At 44.0% G+C, this 20362-nt stretch overlaps 1 protein-coding gene across 3 annotated transcripts in view; it reads left to right on the top strand.

The window, feature by feature from the left end:
* The first annotated feature begins 74 nt into the window (after positions 1–74).
* The window catches only part of LOC309334566 (cyclic AMP-dependent transcription factor ATF-7), a 113725-nt gene continuing 93437 nt past the window's right edge, over positions 75–20362 (top strand). The window contains exon 1 of one of the 3 annotated variants that reach the window (XM_081848949.1): positions 75–295. The gene's annotated coding sequence lies outside the window, so the exon portion shown is untranslated. Of the gene's footprint in view, positions 296–748; positions 1180–20362 lie in introns of those variants that run through there. The other 2 variants (XM_081848948.1, XM_081848950.1) reach the window with 2 other exon arrangements.

Genomic DNA, 20362 nt, shown 5'->3' on the forward strand with positions numbered 1-20362 from the left:
CTCCTTGCCCTAACCCCGCCCCTCCTGCCCCCATTGGCTCCCCGGCTCCTCGCCCCCGCCTCTCCGCCAAGTCTCGCGAGGATCTCGAGCGCGCAGAAAACGAGGAGGCGGGGGGGCCCCCACACTTCACCACAGCAAGACTTGGGGGCCGCAGCTCGGGGCTGTGTGGGGAAGAGCCCCGTTAGTGGCGGCGCCAGGCGGAGGGACACGGGACCTTAAAGCGCGGAGGGAGGGGACAAAAACGCCCGGTCCTCTCAATTCCACCCCCTCCTTCCCTTCCTTCTCCGGTCCCGAGGTGAGTTTGGCCGTTGCCTCCGCTCCTCTCACCCCGCACCTCCCCCTTCTCCTCCCCTCAAGAAAAACCCAACTCTTTCCAAGGCTTGAGAGAGGGTGGGTTCCGCCTTGTCGTGATTGGCAGCGCGGCCGCGCCAATCGGCGCCGCTCTCGGAAGCGAGTGGCGGGCGGCGCGGCCAGTGCGGGCGCGGGGTTGGACCGAGACCCCTCCCCGTCTCCCGGGGGTGGGAGGGACTTAAGGGGCTGCGAGGAAGCTCTAAGAAGGGGGCCCGGGCGGTGGCCGGGAGGGGGAGGGGGCGCCCAGAAGCCCCGGTGACGTGTGGAGAAGCTGGGCTCGAAATGCTCCAAGGGTCCTGAGTAGAGTTTTTGGTGCCTGCACGAGAGGAGTGAGGATTTAAAAAAAAAAAAAAATGCCAAGGGAGGAGGAGGCTGCTGGGTGGGGAATTCCAGGGGATAAGAGCAATAGGAAGGGAGAACTAGGCGGTTGTGGCCTTTGCAGAAGTGGGTGAGAACACATAAGCGAAGCGATGCCCCAGCAAGAAAAAAATCTGAGTAACTCGTGGAAGCTGTTACATAAGTATATGCTCCCAGCCACTTGGTAAAGGTGGTGTGGCTTCCTCAAGATTGCTTTCCCATTTGGAGAGCGCTTGGCAACCTCTGCTGCTCATCCTTGCACCCTCTTTTCTGCTCCTCACCACTGCAGTGGCAAGCCTCCCATTTGTACTGCCCAGGGGTACGAGGGTGAGCAAGCAGGGGCTACTTTTGCAGTTGCCTCCCAGGACCACCTCTTGTCAGCTACAAGCAGTCATTGCCCCGCTCTGCTGTTTCTTTCTGGGTGGTATGGTAGGTAGGATGCAGCCCGTTGCACCACCCAAGAGTGAGCAGGTGAGTGACTAGCAACAACAGCTCCTTGCCACTCTCAGTCACGCCTCCGATGAAGCAGCTGCTTCCAGAAGAAGAAGAGGAGTTTGGATTTGATATCCCGCCTTTCACTCCCCTTCAGGAGTCTCAAAGCGGCTCACATTCTCCTTTCCCTTCCTCCCCCACAACAAACACTCTGTGAGGTGAGTGGGGCTGAGAGACTTCAGAGAAGTGTGACTGGCCCAAGGTCGCCCAGCAGCTGCATGTGGAGGAGCGGAGACGCGAACCCGGTTCCCCAGATTACGAGACTACCGCTCTTAACCACTACACCACACTGGCTCTCGCACTGGCTTGTCTCTCTCCACTGGTTTGTCCACTCCCTCCGGTGGGTGGTGATTGATCCAATTCTCAGTGCTGCCCAGAGTTAAGAGGGCAGGCGAGTGTACAGATAGGGGGAATGCCATGTGCTTACCTGCTTTGCGTAGCACGGAAGAAGGTGCCCTCCAAGCAGCAGTGCTGGCTACTGAGATGGTAACAAGTTGGGGGTCTTTGTTAGTTGGTTCTCCAAGCTACCCCCCTTGAGAGAGAGAAAGGGGGTGGGTCTGCTGCCGTTCTTGGTCTCTACCTCTGCTGCTTCTCGAGTGAGCGGCAGAGCAGTTAAAAGTGGCTGCAGTATGGTTGTTGCAGCCACCACATCAAACAGTTGGGGATGGTGTATGTGTGCAGAGACATTATGCTTGCTTGCTTCAGTTGGCAATCAGATATTAAAGCTGCGCCTTGCTGCCATCTCTGTCTCTGTACAGCATGGAAGTTGGGTGGCCCAGTCCTCCAGGCCGTACACCCAAAGGATAATAGTGAATGGAGATACAAAAATTGTCCAGTAGCACCTTAGAGACCAACTAAGTTTGTTCTTGGTATAAGCTTTCGTGTGCATGCACACTTCTTCAGATACATTGAAATGGAGATGACATTTGTTTCTTGCCACCATTGTTTGCACACACGTGGAACAGCTACCTCCAGTTGCTTGCCTACTACAGCTGTGAGGTGGTGCTATCCTCAGCTCCTGCTGTTGCTTACAAGGAGGATTCAGCTGAGTGAGTGGAGGGTGACTGCTCATTTAAAATGCCACAACCATGCCTACTTGGAGCATAGATAACAGTGTGATGTTAATGCCCAAAGTGACAGCTAGTTAAGCTTGGGAGGTCTCTCAAGTTGCTGTGGACTCAGCACTGCCCAATGGTACTGGTCTCTGATGTCAGGCTCTTGATTTCTGAATATAGTGAGGGGTGATTTGAGGAATTTCATGTAGAGGCTAGTGGGTTTGTCAGAATGACTTTGATATAGAATGTCTCAGTACAGGAATATAGTGTGTGGAAGGAAAATGAATGAATTGCCCCACTGTCAAATTTAGTGAACAACATGGTGTCAATGGAAGGAACATGAATATTGATCCTACCCTTGCAGTCCCTGTGAGTTGGATGTAAATGTTAATGCAGCAGTCTTCAACTACATTTCAGGAGTGGAGGGAATAGATTATTTTGCCTGGCTGGTTTTGCTGATAACTGTTCACAGCTAACATTTTATTTGCTTGGTTTCTTTCATATTCACAGTGCTTTGAAGTGGGATCTTGATTGGCTTGTTTATCTCAATATTTTGAGGGTCAGGCAGCACTTAATTGCCAACTTAAGACAGCCTATCTGTTCTCTCTATTCTCTCTCAAACAAATAAATAAAATAAAGTTTCAGTATTGAATGGAAAAAGTTCTCTTCTGTTTTACTGACAAACTGTTTAATGTGCATAATTTACTTGGCAACATTTTGTGATTCCTCTAATGTTACGAGAGTTAGTTATATAAAAATGATATGGGCTCTTGCAGTACACACACTGGCTCAACCAACTTGATTGGAAGTGCTCTAATTTTAGTGACGGTACTGTTAGTTACATAGTTACACTCTGTGTTCTAATAACTTAGCATTTATACAGTTCATTTTGATTATTCCAAACACTTCATGCATGATCTCTTGTAAAAACGGCTCTGTAATGTCTTAACTATCACAGGTAGCAGATGGGGTCGATGAACAGTGGCTCACGACTGAGATGAGCTTTAAGCTATGGACTTGCAGGTTCCCTCTTAGTCATTGACCTCATTCACATGTAAAGTTTAGCCAAGCCATCACTTAGTTTGCATGAGAAGACATGTGGCACCTGGAGAGGAGATTGTCACCACTTTGCTTCTCCTCTGTTGCATTGCTGCTTTGCCAAACCAAACTATGGCTTAGAATTGTGTGCAAACAATTGCTACATCACCTTCAAGGGTTAAAGTAAAAATATTTCCTCTATGCTATTGGTTATGTTACACTCTGCATTTACTAATTACTTATCCATATGGAAAAGTAAGTTGATAACCAGTGATGGATATGAGCTATGAAACTGTGTGCACTGCTAAATAAGAGTAGAGTTCTGAAACCTGTTTCTCCCCCCACCCTCTGTAAAACAAAGTAGTGAAGCTATTTCATGCATGTTCGGTTAGCAAAAAAACTAGACTAGCCCTTACCAAGTAGCTATATTTTGGGGCATCCAGCTGCTACTGCCTGCATTTTGAGCTTCATGTCCATATATAATATAAACCAGAAGTGCCCTTCAGATAATGTTGGACTATAGTTCCCATCATTATCAGCCAGCACGGACAGTGGTCTGGAGTGATGGGAGCTGTAGTCCATTATCAACAACATCTGGAGGGCACTGTGTTGGCTACCAGTGTTATAAATGGATCTACTGCCCAGGTTCTTAGACTTTGCCAAGTCAAAAAGACATTGCCTCTGAGGTTCAAAGAAAGTGGTTCTGTCAGATCTAGGGCAGATCCATGAAAAATGGAGCAGTGCCATCCACGCTAAAGCAACAAGCCAGCTTTTAGAAATATTGTTCCCCACCCCTCTGGCTAATATTTTCATGGTTTCTCTGATCTACTCAAAATATGAGGTTCAGTAGTGACTCGATTATCTGTCCCTTTGTCTCTATCCAAACTGAGCAGTCATGGGGCAGCAAAGAGCATATCTGTTTCCCAGGAATTGCTTGTTCAGTTTTACTTGTAATTTGAAAATTGTGATTTGTGAGGGACTGAAAGGACTTGCCTCTACAGTTGTTGCTTATTATATTTTATTGGAGTTAGAAAAATCCCAGCTGCCTTGTCCGTTATGTGCCTAAGTGTTTGAAGAAGTTTTGATTCCTTGATTCTGTCAATCTACTCAGGATTGGCAAAATGTTCTTAATTCCTGTTTACTCTGTGGTTCTACTACTCAGATGTTCTGAGGCATTCTAGCAACTGGTGGGGGTCTTTATGTTGCTGTGGTCCCTAAGTGGCTTCATTTGGGTGGTCTGTGGTGTGTCTGTAAAAATGCAATTAAAAAGCTGGGTGCCAAAAAGACTGAACGTAAGAGTTCAGAGCTACTCAAGAATAGTGGCCAAAAGTGAGCTATGAACCAGGAAGTCCCCCAGTTCTTCTTACCCATGGATTTGGGCAGGCGGCTATTCTCTTGCCTACGGTTCCCCATTTGTAATATGAGAATAGTAATGCTAGTTTATCTTACATAATTAGTATAGGAATGACTAGGAAAGTGTACATAAAGTACCCTGGAACACTTGCAATGATGTATGCTAATGTGAAGGGTGGTATTCAACTAAATTTGGCTTGGAGTAGACCCACTGAAATGAATAACTATTATTATGTTAGTGTCAATTAATTTTGGTGGGTCTACTCTAAGCCAAACTTAATTGAATACCACCCTAAATATTACTATTGGTCCATCTTTATTTAAAATGCCTTTCTGACTCTGCAGATTCTCCATCTCTACATTATGTTCTCACTCATATTTGCACACAAACCACAAGGTGCAATTGGACTGCTTATTATAGAGTAACTTCCACTAAATGTAGTGGGACCTCTGGGGACCATATTTAGGATTGGGCTATGGGTTTTCCAGCTTATTGAGCAAAGGTGAGCTTTTTGTAGCAATGGACTGCTGAATTAGGCACCTGAACATGGTTGTTCACCTACTAGAATGATGTCTCCCTTTTGTAGCCTTATTTGAACTTCTGTTATTTAGTCATATGAACACTATAATCATAGCAACCACTGGTGAACCATTATACTGATCAACCAAAAGTAATCACTGTGGTTGGTCAACAGACACTAGCTGCATTTTTGGTCTGTCATCAATATAGGTTTTGCAACAAACATCTTGGATTTATAAACACATATTAGATTACCACAGCAAAGAAATGGAGGCAGGGGGAATGTAGGTGATCCCTGTCATCAAAAGTTTTATCTTTACTTGGTATGGATATAGCTGGAAAAAATGGATTGCACTGACTGACAAGTTGCATGATCATTGTTGTTATGGGCTAGCCGCTAGGCTGAAAAAAACTGCATTTTCTCAGATGCACTTTTACTGATTGTACATCTAACGTAGCTGGTTGTTTCAGTCATGCCTCCAGTATTGTTTATTATGGTTATCATTTAGAACTGTCTTGGTAGCCTGGGTTTTTTATCCAAAGTGATTAGTAACTCAAGCTAAAATTGTCAGTTTGCTGTCAAAATAGAATCAGCATAACAACAATGTAAGCAGAGAGAACAGGGGGAGAATAATATAGAAAATGTAATAATATAGAAAACTGCCCATAATAATATGATCAATTCATGTAAGTATAGATGAGCAAACACAAAATACAAATAGCATTTTACTGTAAGTAAAAAATCCATGATCATACTTGTCAGGTCTGCCTCTAGATCCCAGCTCACAGAGGACCAACGCCCGGTGGATATAATATACAAAAGTCTTTATTGAAGTTTAGTTTCCATTTCAAAGCTCTGGGCGCGCAGACCCACGTCTCGACGCTAGACCGGCTAAGTCCCCTCTGACTCACTGCTCCTCCCACACCAGTTTAAGATCCTAGCCCGGCTCCACCTCCTACGCTGTTCTTTCCTTCGCTGGGTCCTTCTGCCCTCTGGGGTTTCCTCCTTCCTGGACTCCTCTGACGCTGACCCCCCTTGGTCTTCCCCTTCCTTTCGGCGGGCTTTAGGACCTGGCTCCCTACCCAGGCTCCCTGCTGTGCCGCTCGCCTGTACATTTGAACTTGGCGCGCGCGCCCAGCCGGTAACCTTCCTCCTGACCGTTTCCCCGCTTCCTGATGTGGGCGTGACCAAACCTGACTCCTCTCCTCCCGCTGGTGGTGAGAGCACTGGTCCCGATTCCTGGGACTCCCCCTCCCCACTGCGCTCTGGTGGGGAAGCTGGTCCTGATTTCCAACTGCTGCTCAGGGACTCCCCGCTGGCCCCTTCCTCCTGGGGCTTCCCCCCTGGAACCCCCCTCGCTCTGGCCATCGGCGCTCCCTTCTGTGAGTCCTCCGATTTCGCTGGAGAGGCTTGTGGAATAACTCTTTCCACTGTCACTGCCTGCGCCCCCCTCGGACTCCTCCTCCTCACTCTCCATTTGCTCCCCCTCCTGTGTCTCTCCTTCTGAACCCCGGACAATACTCATATCCATCCTGTAGAAATTTCAGTGTCCTGGGTAATTCGGAAGATATGCTGCCTCCAAGGCAGGATCCGTCTTCTCCCTGTAGGCTCTTCCCTGGCCCTCAGGAAAGCAGGCAAAAAACATCAGAATCCTCAAAGCTGGCCCTCTCTCAAAACAGATAGACAGTAGGCTGAAATGGAGGTGGCCATCACTGCTCTGTGAAGCAGTGTCCCCCCCTCCTTGGTGGGGGTTATTTACCACTGCAGTATGCCTCACTTCTCCAACCAGGAAGTGATTGCAAGCAGCAAAATTAACTTTCCTTTCTGGCCAGAAATTCCTCACTCCTGATAGCTGTTCCTCTCTAGGCGTGACTTCTTAGGTCCTTAGGTGCTTCTCAGCAGAAACAATGGAACCAGGAGGCTATAGATTGCATAGCTTAAAGGTGGCTAACCATTTTCAGCTTGATTGCCACATTAACACCCCTAAAGGCCACATGCCAGTGGTGGGCATGGCCAGTGCATACAGTACAGACATCTGGCTCCTTCATTAGCCAGCTTTTGATGAATGCTGAAGACCTATTTACCCTGGCCTCTGACACCTGAGACGTGTGTTTTCAGGAATCAACCTGTGACTGTATAGCTGTTTTTATTTCTGAATTTTAAATTATGGTAACCTGCTCTGGGACCTGCTGGTGAAGGGCGAGTAACAACAACAACAATAATGAATTCTCTTTGTGAAGAGGAAAAGGCATTATCCCTCTGCCCCCAACTTGGAGAGAGTGGTTTGTGTCTGTGTGAGACAAACTGAAGGTCAAAATGCAGTGGTTCCAGTCTTCACCCCAGCAGAGTGCTGTATCGCCTAATCTGAGTGCTGAATTTGGGTGATAAAGCTGTGGGGACTTGGTAGGCCACTTTTCATGTCTTCCTTCCCAAGCTGGATCTGGCCCACAGGTTAACTACTCCTAGTAGAGACGATCACTTATTGAAAGTTGCAGTGGGTAGTCATTGAACTCTCCTGGTGTTGTTGCCTAGTGGGCCTAGTTTATGCTTCGGTTGAGTTTTGTCTAGGAACAATTTGATTCCCCACCCCCTTGGATTTGGAGATACTTTGACACATTGAACGATAACACTGTTGTAAACAAAGGTACTAGTCTCCCATTTGAAAGCGGCAATTATTCAGGGTGGATTTGTTCAGGAAGCTGCCTTTAGGGAACAATTAGAGCTGAATTTGAAGTCTGTCCTTCCCATTTGAATTAATTACTAGCCTCAGGTTTCAATATTTCTTAGGTGTTGCTAAGACCTTGGGTAATCAAATCTATATGGAATTATTCTGTTCCTGCCTCTCCCCCCCCCCCCCGTTTAGTTTTCCATTGCGTTGTGTGCAGTTTGTGTTTGGCAACTTTAAGAAGAGTGTGTGTATCTGTATTGGAGGGCATTTGGGGAAGAATATGGGGCCTTCATGCTTGCCTTGAAGATGCTTGCTTATGTTGTGGTCAGGATCTTCTTTATGTTGTGGTCAGGATTCCTACTTTAATTTCTTTAGGTTTTGCTGGCCCTCTTAGGTACAAATATGTTTCAAAATGCAGTGGTGGGATGTTCAGGGATCAACAAGAAGCAAGAAAGACATCTGCTTTCACTGTTGAAAACTCATGAGTTCCAAATCAATATATCATGATTTTTCCATGTGTGAGTATGCTCAGTCTGAAGAGTAAACTATTTCAGTTTAAATCCTAGGTTGTCTTGTGGTGAATTAGGAGTTAGGACTTTCCGGCAAGGCAGGGGACTAGGAGAGAACTGCAGAGGACTCTGAATTCTGGAACTTTGAGGGAATGAACAGGAGCTGCTGGAAGACTTTCAGTGGCTGAGAAGTTCTTCAGACAGGCATTCAACATAAATTGTGCAAGCATTAGCTCGAGAAGGGAGTTGCTCAGCATCTGTCCTTTAACTCAGGGCTGTCTTTCTTTTTAAAATCATTTTTATTAATTTTCCAATAAAAACATCCAATTAATATATCCAATCATAATAATCCAATTAAAATAAAAAAAACTAAAATAAAAAGACCAAATTATAATCCAAATTATAATTATTGATTTTTCGGAGCTCCCTACAGTCAGGGCTTTCTGAAGGCATCCTTGATATCAGTTTGCCCCATCCATGACTCTTGCACAGAGCTGTAGGATGCGGGAAAGACATTGCAAGGAAAATGGCTGTACACTTGCATATCAAATCACCAGCAAGTGTGGGGTTATCTGGGTTAGTCCCAGAAGATACATTAACAGGGAATTTAAAAGGTTTGAGAAACATTTGATTATGTGTAATAACCCAGCAGTCCTTCATGTAGTGAGAATATGGCAATAGTTTGACATGCAACTAAGGTATGTAAGTTACCTGCCGCCCATATGTCCTGTTATATCTCTGTAATGTGGTATTTGACACTTAACAAGATACCTGTTCCCATATTTGGGGAGTGCTGCACTTTCCTGACTCTAGCTCAACTTCTTAAAGCCTTGTCAGTTTCTTCGCCTGGTGACTTTCCCTACTTACGAAGCTAAAGCAAAGCAATTGGTAACTGTTGGGTAATATAAGTGGATTATATTTAATTAAGGCAGTTGGGAGATATCAGAGGGTCATTTTGGGAGCAGAGCTACTGAAATCAATGACTAAGTTACTGAGCATGGCCTCACTGGTATCACCCAAAGCCTGGAGGGAGAAACTCCTTGGTCCTGCTGATTCAGTGTCTGTTGTTTTCTACTTGTATCTTCTTTAGTAGTCTGATGTCTGATCTAGTAGCTTTAAACCAATGCATAGTCAGCCCAAAGTGATATGAAAAGAGCACAGTAACTTCTGTTTTCCTTGTCCCATCCTCCATGAAATTCTAGTTGGAGAAAGCAATGTATGAGAAAGCACTAAATTATATCTGATCAAACATTGGCTTCCTTCTTTTAAACTCTAGTGGGGTTGCACCAGGATAAAATTTAGCTCAGAAGTGCCATTGAGAATCAAGGAGGGCATGGTCAGTTCTATTAGCTCTTAGAACCTTGGGGACCGCAACTTTTCTCATGTTAAAAGTTCGTTTCTGGCCCTCCAAGGCATATGAGACTTTGGGAAATATAATATTTCATGTTGCAACCTTCAGAAGCTCAGTTTAACAAATTGTGGCATGGCCTTGGAGTGTGACTTGTGGCAGCATGTGGTGACAGAGAATCTCGTCTTTGTTTATAGGAAAAATAATCCAGAGCAGCAGAACTAGTCAATTTGCTATTTACTTACTTACTTACTTACTTACTTACTGTATTTTTCGCTCTATAACACGCACCCGACCATAACACACACATAGTTTTTAGAGGAGGAAAACAAGAATAAAAATATTTTAAACGAAACAGTGGATGTATGATTTTTGTGGTTCATGCTGTGGCCACAGACATGTGATCTGACAGTGAGTTTGGGGTAGCCAATGCAAAAATCCTGAGGATCCATGTGGATCTGTGCTTTGTAACCACGTTTTTGCACCACTGCGGCCCCAGGCAACAGTGGGTGCGTGATTTTTTTGGTGCAAGCTATAGCCATGGACATGCTATGTGATCTGATGGTGAATTTGGGGTGACCCAGTGCAAAAATCCTGAGGATCCATGTGGATCCGTGCTTTGTAACCAGGCTCTCTGTTCCTCTCTTCTCCCCACTCAGCGGCTCTTCTCCTGCTTTGCTGTTTCAAAGCGAGCCACGGAGGAGGGAAGGAAGGGGATCCCCCCGCCATCTGTAGGCATTCACTCCATAACACGCACAGACATTTCCCCTTACTTTCTAGGAGGAAAAAAGTGAGTGTTATGGAGCAAAAAATACGGTACTTACTTACTGATAACATTCCACATCAACAAAGCATAAACAAAAATGACACAACAACAAAAACCTTTCCTTTCAAAGACTTTAAATAATTGACAAAAAAATAAGAAAAGCAATCAATTTGTGTAACGTGCTTCGCATGTTTGTAACAACATAATTTCCCCCAGTCATCCAAAACCTCAACTACTGTACAGTGGTACCTCGGGTACATTGTGACATTGTGACATTGTAGCAGCAGGATAATTAAAACAGTACATGAGACTTTGCTACTGTATCTGAAACTTTGCTTTTCAACAAAATGTAACATTCCACCGTTTTATGTTAAAATCTTTAAGTGGGAAAGAAACAAAGATGATTTACCGCTTTGAACGTAGCTGCAAAAAGTTGTTTTTTGGGAACAGTTGTTTGGCTAGCAAAATTGTCCTAAAGAAACAGTATTGTGAGTCAGGCATTAGATATGTAAGCTTGGAATATGTGGCTCAGTTCAGACATCATGCCAAACTATGGTTAGGAAGGCTTAACTATGTTTTGACAGTATGTCTGAATTGACAAAAGATGGTTGCAGTTGTCTGGCAAAACAAGAATCTGAAATGATGTTTGAAGTGGGTTTGTAAACTGTGGTTTCTGTTAATTATGGTTTGGCATCATGATACCTATGGGCATTGCTCCCTTCCAGAGGTCACTGAACCTGGAGTGTTGAACAAATGAAATAGAAAAGCAGGCAAGGAGCTCTAAACTGTGGTTTGTCTTCAGATACTAAAGCATGGTGGGGCAAGCCATGGTTTGGCTTGATGCCTGAATTAAATCTGCATTAACCCAGAATATTTACTGGGTTCCATAATACTGTAAACTACAGGTGATTATAGTTCTTGTTTTCCCTATAAGCAGTCACTGAAAAGTGTCAGGCCTCTTACACTATAGCTACTCTAATTGAGTTGACAATGAAGATTATCTGCAATTAAAAATTCTTTAAGGAGTCTTGAGGATGTCTTCCCCCAAAGTCTGCAGTCTGGGATAAGCTGTTACAAAGTTTCTTCTGACTAAAGATCTTTGAAACTCCAACCACGATTCTGATTCCTATTACTGTATCTGGGCACTTCTGTTGCTTGTCATTAGCTCCTGCCTTAAAATTGTTTTAATTTTCTTTATGAAGTATATTAAAATGCTTCTGGGAAATATAATTATGTATTGTACAGGGAAATCCATTGACAAATTTGGCATATGGGGATTTTAGGAAAATGCATTGGTTTCCTACCAGTGTTGTGCTTTCATGCAGTGAAAGTTAGCAAGCATTTTGTAACAGAAAAGGAACTTGCTAAATATAACAGGGGGAAATATTTATATTGAGGAAACAATATTGAGATGGAATGTTTTCAAAACCTGTTTGTGTGAACACAAATGGTATCACAAAGACTTTACAACAAGATGCTGCATGCACAGTAAAAAATAATAATCAAATATGGGCTACGTATATGGCTAAAAACGAAAATAGAGGACTCCTCACATTATAAAACTTTTCAGTTGATGTAAACTGTTTATTACCTATATAAATAGTAGTCTAGGATAAGAGTTTATGGTATTTTGTTATTATTTCACCAGCTTATGGGTTGGGTGGGTTATTTTGGTATGTATACATACACTGAAGGATGCAGGTGGCACTGTGGTCTAAACCACAGAGCCTAGGGCTTGCCAATCAGAAGGTTGGTGGTTTGATTCCCCACGACGGGGTGAGCTCCTGTTGCTCGGTCCCTGCTCTTAGCAGTTCGAACCTAGCAGTTCGAAAGCACATCAGAGTGCAAGTAGATAAATAGGTACCACTCTGGCAGGAAGGTAAACGGCGTTTCTGTGCACTGCTCTGGTTCGCCAAAAGCGGCTTAGTCATGCTGGCCACATGACCCGGAAGCTGTACGCCGGCTCCCTCAGCCAGTAAAGCAAGATGAGCACCGCATCCCCAGAGTCGTCCGCGACTGGACCTAACAGTCAGGGGCCCCTTTACCTTTACACATATACGTATATTGCTATAGGTCTGAATTTAATAAATAATAATAATATTTTAAAAATAAATATGGACCAACAGTCTTGTCTCCCTTTGCTGAGGGGTGCAAGATTTTGCTTACAAAGCCCTGTTTTTGAACTGTGAGCAGCAGCTCCCTTCCATCTATGCCAGTCATTAAAAGAACATGAAGAAGGTACCCAAGTTTGCTTGTTTCCTCTTCACTTTCCACCCCTTTTTCCTTTTTTCTGTCATGTCTTTTGTAAGCCTGTGGGATGGGACTGTGTTGCATTGCTTTTGTAAGCTACTGTGGGAGCTTTCTCAGCTAAAGAGTGGGATATAAAAATTTTGAATAAATAAATGCTTACATGTACAAAAAGGATTGCCTTCTATAAACGAGCCCATCAGTTTAATAACTTTTAGGAGTACAATTTTAATGCAGTTTTAGGCCTGCTCAATTTTGGACAATTCTCCCTTCCCACAGCACCCTATTTCATGCTGTTCAAAGAAGGGATTCCTTGATCCACTCAAGATGCTTTTTGAGGGCAGAGAGGATAAAGCAAACTTCCTTCTACTCACGGTTCCTGGCATCCAAGCCATGTTCTGCTGCTGTGGTTTGCATGTTCGTTTCTGTTTGAGTGGTGTAAGCAGCTTTTTGAGATGGAATAATGAAAAGTCTCCTAATTGGAAATACTTAATAAACTATCAGACCTCTTCCTTAACTGAAAAGTATATATCTGGTTGCATGACATGGTGCCAAAAGTAGTACAGTGGTACCTTGGGTTACATATGCTTCAGGTCACATACGCTTCAGGTTACAGACTCCGCTAACCCAGAAATAGTGCTTCAGGTTAATAACTTTGCTTCACGATGAGAACAGAAATTGTGTTTTGGCGGCGCGGCGGCAGCAGGAGGCCCCATTAGCTAAAGTGGTGCTTCAGGTTAAGAACAGTTTCAGGTTAAGTACAGACCTCCGGAACGAATTAAGTACTTCCCGAGGTACCACTGTACTTAGAATCTGGTACCAGTGTTTTGAGTTCTAAGAATATTGTGTTCTGGCTGTAAAAGCAAAGTTTATAGCTTTCAAAGTTTAGACAAAAGGTGGACAGTGGGCATGCAGTGTCACAGGCTTCCAAAAATGCCCTCATTTTGCTAAGTAGATTTTCTAGTTGCAGGGTGTGGGATTTGAGGGGTAATTTGGAATCTTCTCCTTTATTATAAAACAGAAGATGCATGGCAGAGGATAGGATACATGCATACACACTGCTCAGAGCTTGTGCCCTGGGGAGGTCACTTTGGTGCTGCTAATGCAGAGGTTTGACTGCACCCCAGAGGTGTACTCCATTGTCTCTTGAGACAGACAAGGGTGCCAACCAACAGCTTTTGAATGTGTAAGATTTGTATGTTCTTTGGGGCAAAGGAGAAATGCAAATTTGGGGACTCTCCTGTAGGAAAGCTGCAGGTAGATTTCAAAAGTTACAAGTACTTGCACTTGGCTCTTTCCATAGATCAGCTCCTTCTGGCCAATATTTTTCCCTATGTACTTCAGAAGGTTCAGTGAACATTCTGCTGAATTGTGTTTCCTCTGAAACATTGTTAAGGAGTGATACTCTTTTTGGAGCCTATTTCAAAGCACATACTTCCTTCCTTGCATTTTTACTGGGAGAGATTTTACTGCTTTTGCAAGGCAAGCTTACGCCTGCGTGTTCTTACACTTTTGACAGCAAAGTAGGAAGGAGTCATTTTATGGCTTACTGTAATCAAAGTGTTCTTAGCTTACAGGGAACTGTAACTTTTCCTATACTACGAACTCACAATTTTTCTTTCTGGCAAGAACATGTTCTCTTACCACATGTCAAAAGTAAGAAGTTGTCTGCTGAAACGACACGTTTGCCACTTAAGGGAGGAATTCAGCATCATTGTAAGGCACTGCACAAGGGTTTCAGCTGATGGAACTCATTAGTTGAATCCCATCCATAGTCTAGTACAGTGGTGCCTCGCAAGACGAAATTAATCCGTTCCGCGATTCTCTTCGTATAGCGGTTTTTTCGTCTTGCGAAGCAAGCCCATTGACAGCTTAGCGGATTAGCGCTATTAGCGGTCTAGCGGCTTTTAGCGATCAGCTGAGAAGCGGCTTATCAGCAGATCAGCTGTTAAGCGGCTTAGCGGCTTAGGAAAAGCAGGGGGAAAAGCGAAAAAAACCTGCGGGAACTCGCAAGATTCTTTCGTCTTGCGAAGCAACCCCATAGAGAAATTCGTTTAGCGAAGTGCCTGCAAAACGGAAAACCCTTTCGTCTAGCGGGTTTTCCGTCTTGCGGGGCACCACTGTACAGGCTTCCTCAACCTCAGCCCTCCAGATGTTTTGATTTTTTTTTAAAATAATTTTTATTAATTTTACAACATAAACAAAAAACAAACAAACATAACACGACTTCCCCATACCTCCCCTTCACTGCATTCTTGTTTTAAATTTTTTTTAGCAATCCTTCATCCATTGTTATATTTAATTCTCTTTAAAATTTTCTTAAGCTTAAGTTTTTACAGCTGTAATTCTTTATATCCAATCCCTTGACATCTTAACATTCCGAAATTTTACAACAATTTTTAAGATAGATTTTGAATTTTTTCCAGTCTTCTTCCACTGTCTCTCTCCTCTGGTCACGGATTCTGCCGGTCATCTCTGCCAGTCCCATAAATTCAGTCACCTTGGTCTGCCATTCTTCCAGAGTAGGTAATTCTTTAGTCTTCCAATACTTTGCCAAAAGAATTCTTGCTGCTGTTGTTGCGTACATAAAAAATGTTCTATCTTTCTTTGGAACCATTTGGCCTACCATGCCCAAGAGAAAAGCCTCCGGTTTCTTTACAAATGTCCACTTAAGGATTTTCTTAATTTCATTGTAGATCATTTCCCAGTAGGCCTTAATCTTCGGGCAGGTCCACCAAAGATGATAAAAAGTTCCTTCGCATTCATTACACTTCCAACAGTTGTTATTGGGCAAATGATATATCTTTGCAAGCTTGACTGGGGTCATGTACCACCTATAGATCATTTTCATTATATTCTCTTTTAGGGCACTACATGCCGTAAATTTAATACCTGTGGTCCATAACTGCTCCCAGTCAGCAAACATAATATCATGACCAATATCTTGTGCCCACTTAATCATGGCTGATTTAACCGTTTTATCCTGTGTGTTCCATTTTAGCAGCAAATTATACATTCTAGACAAATTCTTAGTATTGGGTTCTAACAATTCTGTTTCTAACTTTGACCTCTCCTTCTGGAATCCTAGTTTCCTGTCCTGCTTAAAGGTCTCATTAATCTGGTAATAATGTAACCAGTCTCGGACTTTAGGTTTCAATTTCTCAAAGCTCTGTAGTTTCAACTTTTCACCATAGCCCTCCAGATGTTTTGAGACTACAATTCCCATCATCCCTGACTACTGGTCCTCTTACCTAGGGATCATGGGAGTTGTAGGCCAAAAACATCTGGAGGGCTGAGGTTGAGGAAACCTGGTCTAGTAACCTCACCAGGCTTTATCTGTGTTTTGTCTTTTAAAGGTTTAACCTAGGTTTATTTATTATCATAGGTCTGAGTACTAATGGTGTGGTGTGCAAAGATAAATGTGAGGGAGTAGTGCCAATAAAATTAGCTAGTGTGCATAAACTTGAGGCAAATGAGTCGGTTCATATTCATCTCTTTTAAAAAGTGGGATGACAGCCAGCCATAGCTGAGCTCTTACATAGCATTGCTTTCAACAGGGAAGATTGTACGCTTGTGTATTTAAGCACTGAAATCAATGGGCCCTGCATTTTGACTGGATTATACGGATGGTTTCTGCCTCCCAATCTGGCCAGTAGCACCTGTAACTTCCATACTACATTACAGCAATGTGCCCTAAGAGGAGCTTCCTTGAAGACCTTACATAAACAGCAGCACTCATTGTGTAACTCTGGTTTTGATTTGCTCACAAAAAGAGACTCCAGTTCTTGTTTGTTTGCATGGGTTTATTTTTGCCCCAATTCAAGGTGCTTGTGATTTATGTCCAAAAAGGCCTTAAATGCTTTCTCCTGAGATCTAGAATCTGTTGGTGTACCTTCCACTTTAGAGATTCAAGTACCAGGGATGTCGAACAAAGCTTTTACTGAGGTGGTGTCTTGTTATTGTTGGCATCCATCTGGGGTGCAAGCCAGGGCAGCGTGTGTGTAGGTCTTGGCTGCTGAGATGACAAGGCCCCCACTCTCGGCCTTGCTGATGTTCAGAGGAAACAGGAGCAATACGTTTGGCACCAGCCTGGCTGTAGGAGTTGCTGGAAGGAGGAGTTCAAAGCACCATCCAATCATCTTAGGGACTCCACTCTGAATTTATGCAGGGTTTCTTCTCCTGAAGATATCCCACAAGGCAGCAGAGGTTTAGGATGAGAGTTTTCCATCTCCTAGATGGGCTACCTTCCCAGGTTGACCAGCCCCGCCTGCCCTCTACAGCATGTGCAGAAACCACCTTCTTGACTGTTGGACCTGCTATTGGTCTCATCCTCTCAATCTGCCAGAGCCCGCCTTCACATGCAGGGGAAGTCCCTAACTCACCAAGGGTTTGAGACCCGTCAGCTACCCTCATCTGGTTTAGCCAGCCAGTCAGAGGCATTCCAGGGTATGGCTGCTGTCACATGCTGACAGCTTCTAGGAGCCACAGGCGAGAGCTGACTGCAGGTTGGGGACCAAAGGTGGCAAACTATCCCAGGAGCACAACGTGTCCCCCACCAGAGGCCCTACCCTTCCCCTAACACCCCACACACCCCAATATTTGACTAGAGTTAAATGCAGGGTGGGGGCCAAAAGTGGACAAACTACAATTCTGTGGCTCTATGCTTCTCTGCCTCCCCCCCATTCCTTTGATTTGTGTTTTAGTATCTTTCTTCGTGAGATAATATTACGTGTGTTTGGTGAGCAAAGCAAATGTGATAGCTAGTATGGTTTCTCAAGGTTTTGACTATATACCAGAATCTGAAATTGCTTGAAAGAAAGATACTTGAAAGAAACATTATAAAGTTACCAATAACTGTTTATAAAGCCTATGCTAAATGAAGGAATCAAATGAAAGAAAACACATTCGCTTTGAAGTTGTAAATGGCAATAAATTTTTGAGTGCATTCTGATGTCTCATGTAGTGGGATTTTCTGCTGTGTCCACCATTTGCTCCTAGCTAGCTGAAAAGCAGTTCTACGAAGGACGGGGTTTGTGAGGGATCCCTAGGTCATGTCTTGGCCCAATCAGAGACAACAGTTGAAATTTCTGAGGAGAGCATTGTGTGCAAATCTTTGAAGTAGGGAGTTTTGCTTATTTTCACAATTGTTTTCGTTGGAATGAAAACCTGGCCTTTCTTACTGCAAAATGTGATTTGATGTCAGTTTGAAAATCCTATTTGAAAGTGTACTTAAATAAAAGCACTTTTGGTATTCATTGTTGGACTTTATCTGTTTCTCCAAAATGGTATTACCTGGGAGGCTTTGCAGGGCAAAAGAAATAAATTATTCTGTGGTCGCTCCTTTAGATTTTCCATGCCATTGCTTTTGCTCTTCTGTCATCACATTTGCTGTTTAGCTTTAGCAAGGTGGTCACATACCTTCAGACTATGCCCTTGTGGAAGGTTATATGAATTACACTTGCAGAATATCAGTCATGTTGCAGTTGCTCTTGTCTTTGATCCAATATGATATTTGTGCCCCTTTTGCTATGGGTGGCTGGCTGCTATTGGCACTATCTTCTGGAATAAAACATTATTGTGATTCCTGCAGGAACATACACCCCAGAAACCAAATTATTCAGTTCTTCCTCTTTTGTGTAGGGATTTGAGGGCCATGAAGGAGTTCTGCTGTTTGCCCATCTGTCAAAGTAGTAGTAGTAGTAGTAGTAGTAATTTATCATTTCTACCCTGCCCATCTGGCTGGGTTTCCCCAGCCACTCTGGACAGCCTTCAACAGAACATTAAAAACACAATAAAACTTCAAACATTAAAAAGGGCTGCCTTAAAGAGGGCTGCCTTTAGATGTCTTCTAAAAGTCGGATAGTTGTTTATTTCCTTGACATGTGATGGGAGGGTGTTCCACAGGGCGGGCACCACTACCAAGAAGGCCCTCCCATAACCTAAGCTAGTTTAATTATTTATATGACTCCTATACCACTCTTTGCACACGCCGCAAGGCAGGTTACAACAGAAATATTGATAAAGTAGTGAAATTCTTTAAAAACAGGTAACTGCTCACTAAAGAGCAATTACTAATAGCAGCAGCTACAACAATCTGGTCTCTGTTGCTCCAAATGCCTGCTGAAAAAGATGTGTCTTAATTAACCACCTGAAACTATTGAGAGAGGATACCAGACACACCTCAGTAGGGAGGGCGTTCCAGATACAAGGAGCTGCCACCACTTACCTCATACCAAGGAGGGGACCACCAGGAGAGCCTCATTGGCTGATGTTAAAGCATGGGCAGGTCAATATAGGAAAGGGCATGCTTACAGGCAGTGTAAGAAACTGAGATATGAAAGCTAGGAGCTAAATGGCACTTTAAACCTAGGTTATGGGCACAGCAACACAATGCAACAATGGTGCACTTTTTAAATAACAAGAATACAAAGCAGAAAATGAATGAACTGCAGCTAAAATACTATATTCATTTTTCACATGGTCTAGTCCTTCCTCTGCCCACCCCCCTAACATTCTTAAGAGGGTCTCTTCTCCAATCTAGAGTAGCTAGAAGTGGGGAGGCAGAAAAAGGTCCTCCTTTCCTTCCACTCTGCTGTTTTAATCTGAAATCTTTGGCGCAGTACTGTGCCCAGAGCTCAGAAACTGCTTGCGCTAATGAAATTCCCTGTTTCAAAATCACATAGAACAATGGGAGTTTCAAACACTGCTTACAGGTACTTGAGTCCCAATTAGTTGAGGGCTGTATATGGCAAAGTAGGCACCTTGCATTGGGCCTGGAAAGCAATTGGCAACCAGTTTAGCTGTTTTAAAATACTTGTAATATGTTTGTGGCTTGCTGGCCCTACCAGCATTCTTGCTACAACATATTACGCTTGCTGCAATTTCTAGACAGTTTTAAAGAGGATCTCCACATACAGAGCTCATTGTGGTATTCTATCTTGGAGATTGCACCAGCTGAAACCAGGCAGTGGCACTCCTAGCTTCCAAAGTCACCTGGGCCTTGAGTAACAAAGATGGTCGCAGGAGCACCCCTATTTGACTACTCTCAGCGTCATGTTTGTTTGTTGCAGAAGCTTCTCTGTTTTTAGGCATTCCTAGGCAGGGATCGGGGATACGGGTGGCGCTGTGGGTTAAACCACAGCGCCTAGGATTTGCCGATCAGAAGGTTGGCAGTTCAAATCCCTGTGATGGGGTGAACTCCCATTGCTCAGTCCCTGCAGTTCAAAAGCACGTCAAAGTGCCAGTAGATAAATAGGTACCACTCTGGCGGGAAGATAAACGGCGTTTCCGTACGCTGTTCTGGTTCACCAGAAGCGGCTTAGTCATGCTGGCCACATGACCCGGAAGCTGTACGCCGGCTCCCTCAGCCAATAAAGTGAGATGAGCGCCGCAACCCCAGAGTCGGTCACGACTGGACCTAATGGTCAGGGGTCCCCTTTACCCCTTTACCTTTAGGCAGGGGTCATTGTTTCAGGAAGAAAGTTGCCTTTTCAAAGGAAGCGGGTAAAGAATATGTTTGTCCGGTACTGTGTACTCCCTGCTTGCTGCCTGTGCCTTTGGTTATTGCTGTCCTCTGACCCAGGGATCTAATTGTTATTGGAGGGGCAACACAAGATGCTAATTGGAATGAGACTGCCCCATGACATTGTCAGTGCTG

This window comes from Podarcis erhardii (genome assembly GCF_964252035.2).
Source record: "Podarcis erhardii genome assembly, chromosome: 2".
In the NCBI taxonomy this organism is placed as follows: domain Eukaryota; kingdom Metazoa; phylum Chordata; class Lepidosauria; order Squamata; family Lacertidae; genus Podarcis; species Podarcis erhardii.